This window comes from Uloborus diversus, chromosome 5 (genome assembly GCF_026930045.1).
Source record: "Uloborus diversus isolate 005 chromosome 5, Udiv.v.3.1, whole genome shotgun sequence".
In the NCBI taxonomy this organism is placed as follows: domain Eukaryota; kingdom Metazoa; phylum Arthropoda; class Arachnida; order Araneae; family Uloboridae; genus Uloborus; species Uloborus diversus.
Genome location: NC_072735.1, coordinates 76,287,552 through 76,306,898, shown reverse-complemented (window position 1 = coordinate 76,306,898; position 19,347 = coordinate 76,287,552). Strand labels below are relative to the sequence as shown.

At 30.4% G+C, this 19,347-nt stretch overlaps 1 protein-coding gene across 1 annotated transcript in view; it reads right to left on the bottom strand.

Moving 5' to 3' along the window:
• The window catches only part of LOC129222977 (neurexin-1-like), a 251,493-nt gene that overhangs the window by 29,026 nt on the left and 203,120 nt on the right, over positions 1-19,347 (bottom strand). The window lies entirely within an intron of this gene.

The window sequence follows — 19,347 nt, the reverse complement described above, 5'->3', positions numbered from 1 at the left end:
TGATGATAAACCTGAGTAGGGAGATAAGGCCGGTTCTGCCCCAAGAGGCGGCTCTGCGGCTCATAGCCGCCTCCCACTCCCCCTCTGACCTTGGGGATGACCTTGGGCTGCCCCTCCACTTCCTCCGACCTTGGGGTTGACCTTGGGTTGCGCCTCGAACTTGAAGAAGGTTACGGGGGTTTTTCGCGCGTTTTTAGATATTTTCCCGCGTTTTTGGACTTTGTCGTTTTTCTAGTCATAGAAGACTAGGAGGTTTTTCACTTTTTGAATGGCAACGTCAAAGTTTTGGTTGTTATGACAACCAGAGTTTTTTAGTTTTCAGTTGGCAACACTTGTTGCTATGTTTTAACTTATGCGGTGTTTAACGTTCATGGCGCCATCTATTGAGAGGTTGATTTTTTTATTTCCGGACTTTTGAATATTTCTGCGAATTTAATTATTTTTATTTTTACAGAATGTGGCGGTCGGGAATCGAACACCCAAACTTTGAGTTAGCAAAAACGTATGCTAACCACTATGCTATATTTTTCATTACTCTTTCAGTCTTAATGTGAATCTGTACCATGACAACGAATATTACAATTAAATTAATTTTAAAACCATCAGTTAATTTACTCTTTAGTACTAATCATGGCATATCATTAACTGAATTTCAGCTCATAATTGAAACTATCATCATCATTATTATTATTATTATTTTTCATAATTACAATGTTTTCACTTAAGTAAAGATTTATTTAAATACAACCCATTCGAGATTTTAGATTTATTTCAATGCTTTGTGGACATGAAATATATTTTAAACTTTGATTTTCTTTTTCATGCATTTCAAACTTTATCCTTTTTATTTTTTCTAACTTGTTAAATTTTCTTAACTAATTTCTTTTTTCTTTGTCAAATTTACAAATAATTTTTCTAACTTGTAAAAATTTCGAAGAAATAATTTTCTTAACTAATTTTTTTTTTTTTGACTTTCATACAACAAAATATTTTTTCTTATTTGTTAAATTTTCTAAGAAATAATAAACTTAAATATTCTTTCATACATTTTGAACTTTAACGTTTTTTTCCTGTCATTTAGCACTTTGATTTTTTTTCACTATTTTAGCGTTTTTCAATTATTTTCAGTCTTTAACTATTTTCTTAGCTTTTTAGTCTTTAACTAATTTCAAGCATTTCAGACTTAGATTATTTTTTCGTGATTTCGATTTTTTTAGTATATTTTAGAGTTTGATCATTTTCTCGCTTGTTTTTACTTTATCGTTTTTTTCCGATATTTTTAAACTTAGAAATTTTTCACAAGTAGTGACTGGAATCGAACCTTCAAATTTTTCGAAACATTATCATGTCTACAATTTTTGCAATCATGTCAAACTTGCAATCAATTTACTCTTAGTAGTAATTAACACTTATCATTAACAAATTTTTACGGATTTTAAAAAATCAACTTAATTAATTTTTTCCAGTAAGCAAATTTCGCACTCAAGTTACATTTCATCACTGCATATACGTTTCAAGAGTTTCATTGAATTTATCACATTCCATTTAATTAACTCTAATAATTACTTTTTCATTAATACTTAACTTAATCATTTTATCATACATTTATTCCAGTTACAAAATTATGCTTAAAAGTTATTTATTTTTCTTAGCACAAGAGATTTTAACATGTTCCTACTAAAATGCTTTTCACTCCAGTTTGAGTTTACTAAAATAGCAACTCATTTACGATTTAGATTCATTTAATCGTCTTTGATTCTTTTTCATTATTATTATTTTACATTATCACATACGTTATTATTTTTATACATTTATCCATTTAATTTTCCAAAATCTACAATCAATTTACTCTTCGTATTAATTACTGCATAACATTAACAAATTTTCATAGAATTTAAAAATCATCTTATGTAATTTTTTCAGTAGATAAATTTCCCACTCAAGTTACATTTCATCACTACATATGCTTTTCAAGAGTTTCATTTAATTTATCGCATTTCATTTAATTAACTCTAATAATTATTTTTTATCATCGTTATTTAAGTTAATCATATTTTCCTTTATTTATTTTTCATGCAAACACTCTTGATGGAATAAAACAAAATTTTCAACTTTCATGAATTAAATCCCCTCTGACTATTTTATTTTACTTTACCATACTTTACTATTTTACTTACTGCGTTTTACTATTTATCATTCATTACAGCTTTTCCAAAATATTACTTTACAACCAACTAATTTCATTAACAGAATTTTCATTACAATTTATAAATTTCACTTTTATTTAATTATTTTTACCTACGCTAAAATAAAACACATCACATAAAAAAGTTAAACATCAATGAAGAACCCGAGAAAAGTTAAAATTATAAGTCAAGTATCAAAACTTCATGTCAACAAATTTTAAAAATAGACTTACCGAAAAATAACTTCTACTGAAATTAATTTCAAAACTTGGCATCAATTTACTCTTAGCATTAATAAACACTTATCATTAAGAAATTTTCATGGATTTTAAAAATCAACTTATTTAATTTTTTCCAGTAAGCAAATTTCGCACTCAAGTAACATTTCATCACTTTATATGCTTTTCAAGAGTTTCATTTAATTTATCACATTTTATTTAATCAACTCTATTAATTATTTTTGATTAGTATTTAACTTAGTCATTTTATTGCATAGTGTTTTACTTTATTATTATTATTTTTTTTTTTCATGCAAGCACTCTTGTTAGAATAAAACAAAATTTTCAACCTTCATGAATTAGAATCACTTTGGCTATTTCATTTTCCCAATAATATTTTACTTTAACAACTAATTTCTTTAACAAAATCGATATCATTTATTTTAGTCTTTATCCTTTTCGAACGATACATTCAAATGGACAGCTATACGTCAAATTAAGAAACTTAATCTAAATTTTGACAAATTAAGTTATAGCTAAATACTGACTAAAATTAAGTACAAAAGACTAACCTTTTTGAGGTGAAATCCCTCAAGTACCAGCTATCGCGAAGTTATTTAAAAACAGTGAATGAAATTGTAATAAGTGGATTGTTAATTATAACTCAATCTCACAAAATTACAATTACACGCATGTTTTATTTGAAATCACTGCATACGGCTGGCTGCCCATCGTCGATTTGCAGTATGCATGCCGTGATATCGCAAATCAACTCGGCTGTTGAAAAAACTACCGTAATGCTACAGCACTTCGGATCGTCCACACACACATCGAGACGAATTGAGAAAATGACTTTATCAATATTGCTATCTACCCCTTTACCGATAACAGATAACAAACCCCACGTGCTAGTATTATTCACCACCTGGCCTACGTCTTTCAAGTGATGTCACTGTTTCTGACCAAATAAAATTAGTTCACGTTTCTCAAATATCAAGCACATAGATCGGCAATAGCCTGATGTCTGGTTTTCCAAACAAAATTTTAGATTTTAATTCGTAGTTTCGAATTAATTTCTTTTTCATTTCAAACTTATAAAAAAAAAAAATTTCCAGCTTGTAAGAATATTTCTTTCAAAAACAGATTTTTGATTCAAAACAGTATTTTTTCAAACTTGTAATATTTTTCTACTTAGAAAATGAAATCAAAAATTTTTGTTTTCTTTAATCATATAAAATGTTTTTTAAGAAATAATTTCTCAAACTTGTAATATTTTTCCACTAATTAAAAAAAAAATCAATTTTTTTTTTCAATCATATAAAAAATAAATTTTTATTCTTACAACAATAAATTTTTCCGCAAAAATATTTTTTTTCAAATCAAAATAATAATAATAATAATATTTTTGTAACATATTGTTTTTTTTTTCCTTTCAATCTTTTTTTTTTTTCCAAAAATTTTCAAACTTACAAAATTAAATTTTTTCAACTGAATCTTCAAACGAAATGATTTAATTAAATTTAAAACTCAATATCACTTTACTCTTAGTATTAATAACCAATAGCACTTAACCATTTACTCTTTGCACTCTAAGTATTAATTAACACACACGCATTACAAATAATAATAATAATGTTTAAGATACTTACAAATCATCCACTCAAGCTTTCAAATATCCATCTAGCATGTTATTGTTCATTCGTGTGAGGGAACTTGTAATAAAACTTTACTTATCAACCGAAATTATAAGCGAAAATATCGCATTTTTTTTTTAGCACTTAATATAATCCTACAATTAACAAATTGGTTTTAACTTTGAATTTAAGAAAAATAAAAACTATTACACACTTAGTAACATATCTATCGATGTATATTATTTCATGACAAATCACAAATAGGTGAGGATCTTTTATCGATCATGTGACCAACTAAGTTAAGAAAGAGCGTTCTTATCTCATATGAGAATTTATAAGTCTTTAATATTTCTCTTTAATGTAAGTGTATTGATACGTACGAGTTTGTGTATGTGAATATAACTGTGTATTGTTTTCAAACCATTGTCATGTTTAAGCTTTACGGTTCTAATTTTGACTTTCCACTTAGCATTATTTGAAGTCCTTCGCATGCATTAAACTATAGAAATATTACAAAAATTATATTTTCATTCAGTCTTAATTACAAAACCATACAATAAGATGAAGACAACACCGATAGTATAAAGATTACTTACAATAAAGTGCATATAAAAAATATATGTAAGAGTGATTTCAAAGTATAATCCATCAACCATATTCAACAACTCAATCAAAACACAAGTCTCTTTTAAAATGATAAACACAATTTATTCACACACACAGTAAAAGACAATTAAAAAAACTTTCATCCTTAAGTAAAACTCTTCAAAACTTTCAAGCGTATTTTTAACATCGATTGCATCAAATAAATCAGACACATGACATTTTTAACATGGACTATCAACATTCAAAGTAACGAAGTCACGAGTCAAGTTTTCCCAATTAACATTAAAAAGAACCCGTTCGAAAAAAGTGTCGAACTTTCGACCCCTTGTTAATGATTCACATTCATGCACTCTCATGTAAAAAATGAATCCATTTTTACAATCCACACATTCTTTTTTAGAAAGGTAGTTTATGTTGCATATGAGCTCATCAAATAGTCACTTACGTAGAGAATCAGCCAGTTTACGAACTTCTTGCGATGTATATGTGCTGATTTTATCACATCGACAATCACAGGGATATTTTTTCTCAATTTCCGAAAGGATGTACTCTTTTAGAGTATAAGTCATAAGTTTGTCTTTGACACTACGTGAGATACAAGGGGACGCGTAGCACAATTTGTCAATCTAGCTTTCCAAAAGTAGAACTCTATCAGGCATCAACTGGAACACTTCTCGTTTCAGTTTGAACAATCTTTGCACACTAACACAGATGTTACCATTCGCACTCGACTCTCCTTTTTTATAACAAAAGCGAAATCACGGTCTTCGATTAATTTTTGATTTATATTTTTACGTAGGCTTGAAATAAGTGATCTCCACACATCTGGTTCTAAGGAAATACCATCCATAGTTGGTCGAAAAATACCATCTTTCCCACACGTATATCTTCTAATATGCACGCGTGTACGTTTCCGAAAAGTATTCACCTAAAGTGAAAATACAATCACCCAAGTGTATCATATCATCAGGCTGTGGAGAAGCCTCAATGTTCATTTTCATGTTCGTTGCATCCCATCTGTTCATCTTCGGGCTTCAAAGTTTCAGAATGATTTTCACCAGCGTTAGTCATTCTTAACTCTCATAGGATTAGGAGTCACAATACTAAAACAACTTCCTGTGAACTTAAAAAATAAATCAAACTAGGTTTTAACACTAGCTGGTGAAGAAAAATCCTAAGTACATAGAATAAAATTTCACGATCTCTTTCAAAGCTCAGAATCACCCTGAAAATGATTCTCCAAACATCCACTATAAACCAATGAATATCCACTTTAACCAATGAGAAGTGTACATAAATCTCTTGCTACTGACGTCATAGAATATCACATGAACTTTTGAGCAGAATTGTGTTGTTTTACACAGTATTCAGATTTTTAGAAAATGCCAACACTTTGACTTCCAAATTCATCCTGACCTACTACGAGTAATTTTAAGATGGTAGCAGGTTTTCACATCACACCGAATGCCGATGACGGTTTCGCATCTCACGCATGACATGATCAATCACGTGTAATTGATCATGTCAATTTGCATGAGATGCGAAACCGTCATCGACATTCGGTGTGATGTGAAAACCTGCTACCATCTTAAAATTACTCGTAGTAGGTCAGGATGAATTTGGAAGTCAAAGTGTTGGCATTTTCTAAAAATCTGAATACTGTGTAAAACAACACAATTCTGCTCAAAAGTTCATGTGATATTCTATGACGTCAGTAGCAAGAGATTTATGTACACTTCTCATTGGTTAAAGTGGATATTTATTGGTTTATAGTGGATGTTTGGAGAATCATTTTCAGGGTGATTCTGAGCTTTGAAAGAGATCGTGAAATTTTATTCTATGTACTTAGGATTTTTCTTCACCAGCTAGTGTTAAAACCTAGTTTGATTTATTTTTTAAGTTCACAGGAAGTTGTTTTAGTATTGTGACTCCTAATCCTATGAGAGTTAAGAATGACTAACGCTGGTGAAAATCATTCTGAAACTTTGAAGCCCGAAGATGAACAGATGGGATGCAACGAACATGAAAATGAACATTGAGGCTTCTCCACAGCCTGATGATATGATACACTTGGGTGATTGTATTTTCACTTTAGGTGAATACTTTTCGGAAACGTACACGCGTGCATATTAGAAGATATACGTGTGGGAAAGATGGTATTTTTCGACCAACTATGGATGGTATTTCCTTAGAACCAGATGTGTGGAGATCACTTATTTCAAGCCTACGTAAAAATATAAATCAAAAATTAATCGAAGACCGTGATTTCGCTTTTGTTATAAAAAAGGAGAGTCGAGTGCGAATGGTAACATCTGTGTTAGTGTGCAAAGATTGTTCAAACTGAAACGAGAAGTGTTCCAGTTGATGCCTGATAGAGTTCTACTTTTGGAAAGCTAGATTGACAAATTGTGCTACGCGTCCCCTTGTATCTCACGTAGTGTCAAAGACAAACTTATGACTTATACTCTAAAAGAGTACATCCTTTCGGAAATTGAGAAAAAATATCCCTGTGATTGTCGATGTGATAAAATCAGCACATATACATCGCAAGAAGTTCGTAAACTGGCTGATTCTCTACGTAAGTGACTATTTGATGAGCTCATATGCAACATAAACTACCTTTCTAAAAAAGAATGTGTGGATTGTAAAAATGGATTCATTTTTTACATGAGAGTGCATGAATGTGAATCATTAACAAGGGGTCGAAAGTTCGACACTTTTTTCGAACGGGTTCTTTTTAATGTTAATTGGGAAAACTTGACTCGTGACTTCGTTACTTTGAATGTTGATAGTCCATGTTAAAAATGTCATGTGTCTGATTTATTTGATGCAATCGATGTTAAAAATACGCTTGAAAGTTTTGAAGAGTTTTACTTAAGGATGAAAGTTTTTTTAATTGTCTTTTACTGTGTGTGTGAATAAATTGTGTTTATCATTTTAAAAGAGACTTGTGTTTTGATTGAGTTGTTGAATATGGTTGATGGATTATACTTTGAAATCACTCTTACATATATTTTTTATATGCACTTTATTGTAAGTAATCTTTATACTATCGGTGTTGTCTTCATCTTATTGTATGGTTTTGTAATTAAGACTGAATGAAAATATAATTTTTGTAATATTTCTATAGTTTAATGCATGCGAAGGACTTCAAATAATGCTAAGTGGAAAGTCAAAATTAGAACCGTAAAGCTTAAACATGACAATGGTTTGAAAACAATACACAGTTATATTCACATACACAAACTCGTACGTATCAATACACTTACATTAAAGAGAAATATTAAAGACTTATAAATTCTCATATGAGATAAGAACGCTCTTTCTTAACTTAGTTGGTCACATGATCGATAAAAGATCCTCACCTATTTGTGATTTGTCATGAAATAATATACATCGATAGATATGTTACTAAGTGTGTAATAGTTTTTATTTTTCTTAAATTCAAAGTTAAAACCAATTTGTTAATTGTAGGATTATATTAAGTGCTAAAAAAAAAAAAAGCGATATTTTCGCTTATAATTTCGGTTGATAAGTAAAGTTTTATTACAAGTTCCCTCACACGAATGAACAATAACATGCTAGATGGATATTTGAAAGCTTGAGTGGATGATTTGTAAGTATCTTAAACATTATTATTATTATTTGTAATGCGTGTGTGTTAATTAATACTTAGAGTGCAAAGAGTAAATGGTTAAGTGCTATTGGTTATTAATACTAAGAGTAAAGTGATATTGAGTTTTAAATTTAATTAAATCATTTCGTTTGAAGATTCAGTTGAAAAAATTTAATTTTGTAAGTTTGAAAATTTTTGGAAAAAAAAAAAAGATTGAAAGGAAAAAAAAAACAATATGTTACAAAAATATTATTATTATTATTATTTTGATTTGAAAAAAAATATTTTTGCGGAAAAATTTATTGTTGTAAGAATAAAAATTTATTTTTTATATGATTGAAAAAAAAAATTGATTTTTTTTTTAATTAGTGGAAAAATATTACAAGTTTGAGAAATTATTTCTTAAAAAACATTTTATATGATTAAAGAAAACAAAAATTTTTGATTTCATTTTCTAAGTAGAAAAATATTACAAGTTTGAAAAAATACTGTTTTGAATCAAAAATCTGTTTTTGAAAGAAATATTCTTACAAGCTGGAAATTTTTTTTTTTTATAAGTTTGAAATGAAAAAGAAATTAATTCGAAACTACGAATTAAAATCTAAAATTTTGTTTGGAAAACCAGACATCAGGCTATTGCCGATCTATGTGCTTGATATTTGAGAAACGTGAACTAATTTTATTTGGTCAGAAACAGTGACATCACTTGAAAGACGTAGGCCAGGTGGTGAATAATACTAGCACGTGGGGTTTGTTATCTGTTATCGGTAAAGGGGTAGATAGCAATATTGATAAAGTCATTTTCTCAATTCGTCTCGATGTGTGTGTGGACGATCCGAAGTGCTGTAGCATTACGGTAGTTTTTTCAACAGCCGAGTTGATTTGCGATATCACGGCATGCATACTGCAAATCGACGATGGGCAGCCAGCCGTATGCAGTGATTTCAAATAAAACATGCGTGTAATTGTAATTTTGTGAGATTGAGTTATAATTAACAATCCACTTATTACAATTTCATTCACTGTTTTTAAATAACTTCGCGATAGCTGGTACTTGAGGGATTTCACCTCAAAAAGGTTAGTCTTTTGTACTTAATTTTAGTCAGTATTTAGCTATAACTTAATTTGTCAAAATTTAGATTAAGTTTCTTAATTTGACGTATAGCTGTCCATTTGAATGTATCGTTCGAAAAGGATAAAGACTAAAATAAATGATATCGATTTTGTTAAAGAAATTAGTTGTTAAAGTAAAATATTATTGGGAAAATGAAATAGCCAAAGTGATTCTAATTCATGAAGGTTGAAAATTTTGTTTTATTCTAACAAGAGTGCTTGCATGAAAAAAAAAAATAATAATAATAAAGTAAAACACTATGCAATAAAATGACTAAGTTAAATACTAATCAAAAATAATTAATAGAGTTGATTAAATAAAATGTGATAAATTAAATGAAACTCTTGAAAAGCATACAAAGTGATGAAATGTTACTTGAGTGCGAAATTTGCTTACTGGAAAAAATTAAATAAGTTGATTTTTAAAATTCATGAAAATATTTGATAGTGATAAGTGTTAATTAATACGAAAAGTAAATTGATTGTAGATTTTCGAAAATTAAATGGATAAATGTATAAAAATAATAACGTATGTGATAATTTAAAATATTAACAATGAAAAAGAATCAAAGACGATTAAATGAATCTAAATCGTAAATGAGTTGCTATTTTAGTAAACTCAAACTGGAGTGAAAAGCATTTTAGTAGGAACATGTTAAAATCTCTTGTGCTAAGAAAAATAAATAACTTTTAAGCATAATTTTGTAACTGGAATAAATGTATGATAAAATGATTAAGTTAAGTATTAATGAAAAAGTAATTATTAGAGTTAATTAAATGGAATGTGATAAATTCAATGAAACTCTTGAAACGTATATGCAGTGATGAAATGTAACTTGAGTGCGAAATTTGCTTACTGGAAAAAATTAATTAAGTTGATTTTTTAAAATCCGTAAAAATTTGTTAATGATAAGTGTTAATTACTACTAAGAGTAAATTGATTGCAAGTTTGACATGATTGCAAAAATTGTAGACATGATAATGTTTCGAAAAATTTGAAGGTTCGATTCCAGTCACTACTTGTGAAAAATTTCTAAGTTTAAAAATATCGGAAAAAAACGATAAAGTAAAAACAAGCGAGAAAATGATCAAACTCTAAAATATACTAAAAAAATCGAAATCACGAAAAAATAATCTAAGTCTGAAATGCTTGAAATTAGTTAAAGACTAAAAGCTAAGAAAATAGTTAAAGACTGAAAATAATTGAAAAACGCTAAAATAGTGAAAAAAATCAAAGTGCTAAATGACAGGAAAAAAACGTTAAAGTTCAAAATGTATGAAAGAATATTTAAGTTTATTATTTCTTAGAAAATTTAACAAATAAGAAAAAATATTTTGTTGTATGAAAGTCAAAAAAAAAAAAATTAGTTAAGAAAATTATTTCTTCGAAATTTTTACAAGTTAGAAAAATTATTTGTAAATTTGACAAAGAAAAAAGAAATTAGTTAAGAAAATTTAACAAGTTAGAAAAAATAAAAAGGATAAAGTTTGAAATGCATGAAAAAGAAAATCAAAGTTTAAAATATATTTCATGTCCACAAAGCATTGAAATAAATCTAAAATCTCGAATGGGTTGTATTTAAATAAATCTTTACTTAAGTGAAAACATTGTAATTATGAAAAATAATAATAATAATAATGATGATGATAGTTTCAATTATGAGCTGAAATTCAGTTAATGATATGCCATGATTAGTACTAAAGAGTAAATTAACTGATGGTTTTAAAATTAATTTAATAGTAATATTCGTTGTCATGGTACAGATTCACATTAAGACTGAAAGAGTAATGAAAAATATAGCATAGTGGTTAGCATACGTTTTTGCTAACTCAAAGTTTGGGTGTTCGATCCCGGCCGCCACATTCTGTAAAAATAAAAATAATTAAATTCGCAGAAATATTCAAAAGTCCGGAAATAAAAAAATCAACCTCTCAATAGATGGCGCCATGAACGTTAAACACCGCATAAGTTAAAACATAGCAACAAGTGTTGCCAACTGAAAACTAAAAAACTCTGGTTGTCATAACAACCAAAACTTTGACGTTGCCATTCAAAAAGTGAAAAACCTCCTAGTCTTCTATGACTAGAAAAACGACAAAGTCCAAAAACGCGGGAAAATATCTAAAAACGCGCGAAAAACCCCCGTAACCTTCTTCAAGTTCGAGGCGCAACCCAAGGTCAACCCCAAGGTCGGAGGAAGTGGAGGGGCAGCCCAAGGTCATCCCCAAGGTCAGAGGGGGAGTGGGAGGCGGCTATGAGCCGCAGAGCCGCCTCTTGGGGCAGAACCGGCCTTATCTCCCTACTCATGCGAATTAAATACTAAACTCATTATAATATCACCGAGGTGCTATATAAAATGAACGGTTTAATTAGGAAAATTGTCATAATGATTATAACAAGAGGTTATTTTATTAACGCATACCTCATTTGAGTTTTTAAAAATTGATTTTTAAGAAATAAAATGTAATTAAGAAAACCATAGCTTCAAAACACTTAAGTTTTATTGAATTATTCATAAACTATTTCTTTGCGAATTTAAGCCATGATACAGTTGAGGTGATATTTTGATACTACATGCCGTTTCCATTAATATCATGGTTAGCGATATTTGGTTCCCTTGAATTCGAAATCAGTGTGTTAAATGTGTTCTGCAGCTCTGGCCTCTGACTCCAGTTTTACTTCTTAAGCAAACAAAAATACTTTTATTCGAAATATGCTGTGCTGTGTGTGTTTTGTGTTCTCTCTAAACAACTGTAAAAAAGTAATTGAGAATTAAAAGCAATAAATGATATAGTTAAATTACTTTATCCTTTTGGGGGGGGCCGGGCTCCCTGCCCCCCCCCCCAAAATCCGCTACTGGAAATGATGTAAGAAATCAAACATGGAGTGCTTCGCTCTTTCCATCAACAAACCCGTACTCCAACAACACTTCAGCTCAGACAAACAGATTTCGAGTTTGCTTTTCCCAAATTCCCATCTCTATTGATCCAAAAAGGTTTAATTATGTGAAACGATAGAAACTGGACGAACTGACGTGTCATCGGTAAATTGCTCCAGGGCATGGAGCCACGTGCAGGGGCACGCGCTACCCCGTACCGAAAGTATGGTGGCTGCACGTGCCAGGACAAGATGCGACTTTTCGGCGGTTTTTGGAGGACCATGACTCACAGAGATCCCAGCGATAGGTAGTCATTTAAATCCATTGTTATTGATTTGACATTGGATTGGCATGGTGCTGCAGATATGCACCTGATAGATTTGGATGGACGATATAGTTCTTCAAATAGACTGCAGAGATACAACTAGATTTTTGTTTTCCTTTTTAAGACGTGAAAATACTCCTTGGCATTTTTAGAGGAATTAAATTCATTGTTGAGAGGATTGATATTGTGGAACCCCGATATTGTTCGTTTAATACGTTGTCCCACTTCCGACGTCATTTTCTGTTAGTCCGTGAAAATTACTACTTTGTTAATGTCAAAGGATTCCTGCTTTTACGTTGCTCTGTTTCGGAAGATCTGCCTAATACGTTTTTCTGAAAACAGATCAAAACCATTTTCTCTACACAAGAATCACACAAAAACAAATTTCGGGATCTTTTTTTCGATGTAAATTTGTTTTTTAGCTGTTTGAAGCTGTTCTGGCATTTTTTCTGTTCCGTCTCATTACCTTCATCGTCAAAGCAAAAAAAAAAAAAACTCTTAAACTATTTTTATTTGCAAATGCAAATCAACGAGACAACTTGCTTGTACAGAACGTACTATAAATGAAATTGTATGTAATATAAAAAAGCAGTTAAAGTCTACAAATATCGTCCACTGGGAAAGGGGACTTTTGAAACATGTGCTTAAATTTTTACTCTGCTTCCGATTTTACGTTTTCCCGCATAGTGCGTTTTTTATAAGCAATTTGATGAACACATAAAATCGAGGTTCCACGGTATATTAAAACCAGGGCTGTAGAGTCGGAGTCGGACTTATTTTGGGGTAAAGGAGTCGGAGTCGTTCGAAAACATGCCGACTCTGACTCCGGGTTTTTTTTATTTCTTTAATTTTCACTTATTCTCCTTGCATTAAAAAAACTGACTACCTATTAATTTGATTGCATGCTACTAATAAGAAAATGCTTGTCATTGTGGCCTGGCAACCAGTTGGCTTGATTGTTTGTCGAGCTTTCTGTAACAGCTACCTACGCCGTCTCCTAGTTTGCTTATTTTTTAACTTGATTTAAGTGATAGCAACTGTCAGCAAACAGTTTTGTTACTTAACATTTCCTAATTAATCACTTCTAAACAAAAATAGTGATATATTTTTTACCTCGATCTCAGTTATAAAATAGTAAAAGGAATGAATTTCATAAAAAGAAAAAAATTCTAAAAGAAGAATGTATTTCATAAAAGAAATCTTTCAATCTCTGTTTAGGGGTTTCCCCCTTCCCATGACGAAGGTGGATTTGGAAAAAAAAAATAAATAAATAATAAAAAAGCCATAGTCGGAGTTAGAGTCGGAGTCGGACGTTTCAAAATCCAGGAGTCGGAGTCGGCGAATTTTCTTTCGACTCTGCAGCCCTGATTACTTGGCCTGCAGAGTCGAAAGAAAATTCACTTAGGACCTTTAAGACTCACTTAGGACCACAATAATGCCGTGCTAAGCACGAAAGTCGGATCTGCAGCAGAGCTCAAAGTGAGATACTGAATTTTAAAATTTTACGCGTCCATATATTTGATTCAGATGCCTCTTTTAAGAAATTTTTAAAAACATTTCCTATGCACAATCGATCATAAAACATTATGTATAGGTAAGTTATGTAACGAAAAACCACCTCCGTACAGTAATTCCGTTAGGGGGGGGGGAGGTGTAGGTACGATTCTCTACAGAGCACGGCAAAATAGTGATCAATACCATAAAATACTAACTTTCTAATGATGAAATGGAAGATAGCAGAGGAGAAGAGTAGGAGAATGTGAGGCAAAGTGAAATAGTTAAGATAACTGAGCTTTTTTAAAATGAACAAATTGGAAATTTGTTCGAAAATTCAATGCAAGTTTTATTATCATAAAACTTGCATTGAAATAGGATTTGTTATTTTTGGCGGTAAATTTGAGCCTTCAAAAAAAAGTGGAAATCTTTCACTTTTTTTATGGGGCAAAGTGATGATCTTTTTTAAATGAAATATTTTCTCTTCGATTACAAAAAAAAAATATTTTCGATCAAATGAATCAGTGAATAAATGATTGAATGAATAAACGAAACGATACTGTGAAACTATAAATGAATAATTAAATAAATTAATTAATTAATAGGTGACGAAAAAGAAATGAGTGAGTAAAAGAGTGAATGTCTAAGAAAATTGATGAATGAATGAAGAAATAAGCGAATTTCTAAATGAAGAAATACAAATGAATTAATTAATAAATGAATACGTAAGTGATTTGGTAAACGATTGAGAGAGTAAACAGAATAAACTATATTTCCAATACATTACTCCGGTACAACTTTATAATGTCTCTGATAGAGATGTGTTGTGCAGTAAAATTAAGATTCAGTAGTAGTTATGATTGTGCACGTAGTAAATTTTTTTTTCACAAGTGGAAAAACAAAACAAAACAAAAAAAATATTTATTACACCACTTATATAACTTCTTATTGTTTCTGATCGAGACGGGTTGAGCATTTAAGTTAAAATTTGATAGTCGTGATCGCCCACACAGTGAATTTTTAAACATGTTAGCTGCCACACCCATTTGTAAAGAAATCCCAATCAGGCCGCGCGCGCAGTGCAAAGGTGTTGAAAGATATAGTGTGACTTTGATAAGTTGAAGCTTCATCTTGGCCATATTTACATTTGGGGGGGGGGGTTATAGGGCGCTGAGTGGAGTTGAGTGACTTTCTCAGTACTTTTGCGAAGGTATTCCAACTCAAAAACTTGCTAACAACACGTTCCTTTTTCCACTAAACTCCCACAAATGAAAAAACATTGTCAAGGTCAGGTCTGAACTTGACAGAGCTAAATTATAACTTTTTTTGTAATTGTTTAAAATATTTCTGCATAATCCATTGAAGTTTTTAATAAGTAATATTTGAGTACATTTATGATACGATCTTAAAATTGCCAACGATGGATTTTGTTTTTTATATCGCATTTTATACTATCAGTCAATGATGAAACCCGTGGGTTGGACGGAAAGTTTGAAGTCAGTCACCTTCAGTAACTGACCGACCTGAACGGAAACATTGTCAAGGTCAAGCCTCAACTTAACAGAGTCATATTAAACCTTTTCTTTGTTTTTTCTTAATTGTTCAAACTGTTTCAATATAATCTTTGAAGGTTTTAAAAAATGAGACAATCCTGAAATGACCAACGATGGATTTTTTTAGTTTTATATCGTATTTTATACTGTCAGTCATCAATGACTGACAGTAGTGACTGACCATCTTGATCGGAAAGTTCAGTATCAGTTACTTTTAACTGACAAACCAGCTAAAGTGTTAACTGGAAGAAAAAAAACCTTGAATTTTTGTAATGGCATTGACTGTAGATGCGACTGAATTTTTGTAATTGAGTTGATTCTAAATCCGAGAGGAAATACCCAGTTATCGGAAAATGAGTATGCATTTAAAAAATCATATTACACGGAATTATGTATGTAGCTAGGTAAAAATTAACACGCATGCTTAAATGGAGTTTGATTGTAACCACGAAAAAAGAAGTTATGTTGACATATTGGCGTTGGATATCATCTTTTAGCAACCAGAGCCTTTATCTCCAGAGCCAATAATCACACTCAGAGTGAGAACTGGGGACCTGAGGTCAAGCATGACAAGCATGACGAAAGTGGCGGCTCATCACGCAATCATCACCAAACGATGCGCGTAAGAGGTCTTTCAGACGTCTTGTAGTATGGGGTGGAGCGCCATCCTGTATAAAAAAACCTGCGCATAGTTTTATTTATGTATTTATTTATTTATTTTCGTAATTACAATAAAACCCCATGTCATTTCAAGCATGTATGTCAATTTTTACCCATCTACTCACATTATTCCGTGTATTATTAATTTTTCAAATGTATACTCATTTTCTGATAACCCAGTACATGGTTTCCGCACTACACTTATGTAACTTCATTTTATTTGTGACAGGGATATGAAGTGCAAAAAAGTAAAGAAATAACAGTTATGCTCACCTAAATGTTTTTTTCTTTTTTTTTTTTTCCTTTAATGGGAATAACAAAAGCTAATTTTTGAAATGTTTTTAACTGCAAGTGCAAGAAGAAATACAGTTCTCCACACAACGTTAATATAACTTTGCGCAGTTTCTGACTGAGTTGTGTTTAATAGTGGCGTTAAAATTTGACTATTATGATCCTCTCTAGTCTACGTAGTAACTTTTCTTAGAGGCGAAACACACACAAAAAAAAGTTATTGAAAGGGTGCCCTTAATATTACAAAAAGTAAATTTATGGATTTATGTTACTTTCACTTCATCTACTTTTAATTAAAATATAAACTACTAACTAAAATATTCATCTACTTTTTGGTTTTAAAACCAAATGTTTTGGCTAATAATTGTATTTGTTCTTATAACTTGCTGCAAAGACATTCCTAAACTATTTTGTTCTTTAGAAAACTTTCATTTAACAGAAATATAGTGATAAATGTGCTTTCATGTTTTTTTTTTAACTATATTTTTATGATTAAATAAATGCCCTTATTACTCTATTATAAGACACGAGTACATTTTTTATTCATTTTTCTAAATTTACGCATTGAGTAACTCTGCAGTTGTGTACATAGTTTAGATTTCTTTTTTTTTTTCAAATCTTAGTTAGTTTCAATAAAAAGTTCAGACGCTATAAAAAATTTGTTCGCGTCTGTTCTTAAATCTTCCATAAAACTATTTTTACGTATTAATGCTACATTAAGATTATTTTTAATATTAAAATTGGATAAAGAAAAGAAATAAAAGAACTTCATTTGAGCATGAAGGGTGCTGAAAATATTAATTTAACTGCTAGCATCGCTCCCCCCCCCCTTTTGGGGGGAAGGGATTTTTGCCCTCATTTAAACATTGATCTATTGTACCAGTAAGCTACTGCCCCTAAGCCAGGGACAAGGCAGAACCACATGCAATATACCAGATACCGGGCTGTCTGGTACATTGCGCATTGATGTATTGCCCTCAGCAGTACTACTAATTAACTAATCAGAGATGGTCAGAGTAAACTATGGGCACTAATACTTGTCGTGATTAGAATGAGAGTGGCGAATGTAATCCTAATTCAGTTTCGAGCAATTTAAGTTTTGTCCTAAAATCAGTAGCGTAGAAAGAAAAAAATCCTTGGGGGGGGGGATTAATTTTTTCTGAAGTTTAAAGTAAAGTCATGCCCTCAAGTTTACACAGACACACACACACACACACACACACACACACATATATATATATATATATATATATATATATATATATATATATATATATATATATATATATATATATATAATATATATATATATATATATATATATATATATATATATATAAACGAATTTCTTCTTCGAAAATACCTTGATCAATACTGCCGTCATAAGAAAGAAAGCCCTGTCTCCAAGAGACAAAATGTTGCGCAAAACAGGAAGACATAAGCTTTTTACCGTCATAACAGCTATTATATTAAATAAAAATGTTTTAGCTCAAAAACAAAACCCTTCAGGTTCGACTGAAAAATGATTTTTTTGGGGCTCATGGGGGGAGGGGGGTTCTGACCCCCTATCCCCATGGTTACACCACTGACTAAAATTCAGGGGTGCCCACAGAGGGGGATTATGGCGCAAGTTTATTGATTTATTTTTAATTTAAATTATCTATTTTATTTTACTTCATTCTTTTTATATTTTATTTCATTTAAGTTTGTGTGTGTGTGTTATTGGCGTAGCACAGAACTTTTTAATAAAATTATAATTATTTTCATAGTAACTAATAATAAATAAATAAATAAATAAATAACATTAAAAAAACAATAAACTAAAAAAGAGAGCTAAAAAATAAAAAAAGGAAAGAGGGTTGAGAAAAATCTTGGTTTGGGGGGAGGGGGATTTGCGCCATTGAACTTGCGGGGGGGGGATGGGCATCCCTGCAAAAGAATCAAGACAGCTTAAATATTAACTTTAATTGAAGGATTTGTATTCAAACATTCGTAGGTAGGGGAATCTGGGACAAAGTGAAATGGTGAAATATTTACTGTTTTTAGCGCCACCTAGCTAGTAAGGTTTTAACTATGTAGTAACACATGTAGTTTTTTCCAGTCAGGAAAAAATTGTCACTGAAGATCAAAGCATATGATATTACAAGCAATTTTCGAAGATTGATATTCATATTGTAATATCTTGTTGTGAATCATAAATTAATTTTGTTATTATAAAGTGAGAAAGATCTTGTAGATAACATTTTTGAGAAAAGCTAATATTCAGTGCTGGATTAATTTATTTAATATTAAGCTTATGTTTATTTTAAATGTTTTGTACTATTTGTTAAGTGCTTGCGGGATTAAATGAAATAGTTCACGTTGCTTTTTTATGCAGTTATTTACTAAATTACTTATGTAAGTATTCATTTACCAATTAATTCATTTACATTCCTTCATTTAATAATTCACTTATTTATTCATTCATGCACTTGTTTTCTTATTCATTCACTATTTTATTCTCTCGTTAATTTATTTATTCTTTTATTGTTTTATTATCTATTAATTTATTCGTTCATTATTTATGCAATTATTCAATCATTCTTTTATTTACTCATTCATAAGATCAAAAATAGTTTTAATAACTAAATCAAAACTATTTCATTTGAAAACATTTTTTTTTATGTTGATCCGTTAAAAAAATTTAAATCCCCCCCCCCTCTTTTTTTTTTTTTTTTTTGTGGGTAAAAGTTTACTTCCAAAGATGAAAAACAATATTTCAATGCAGTTTTT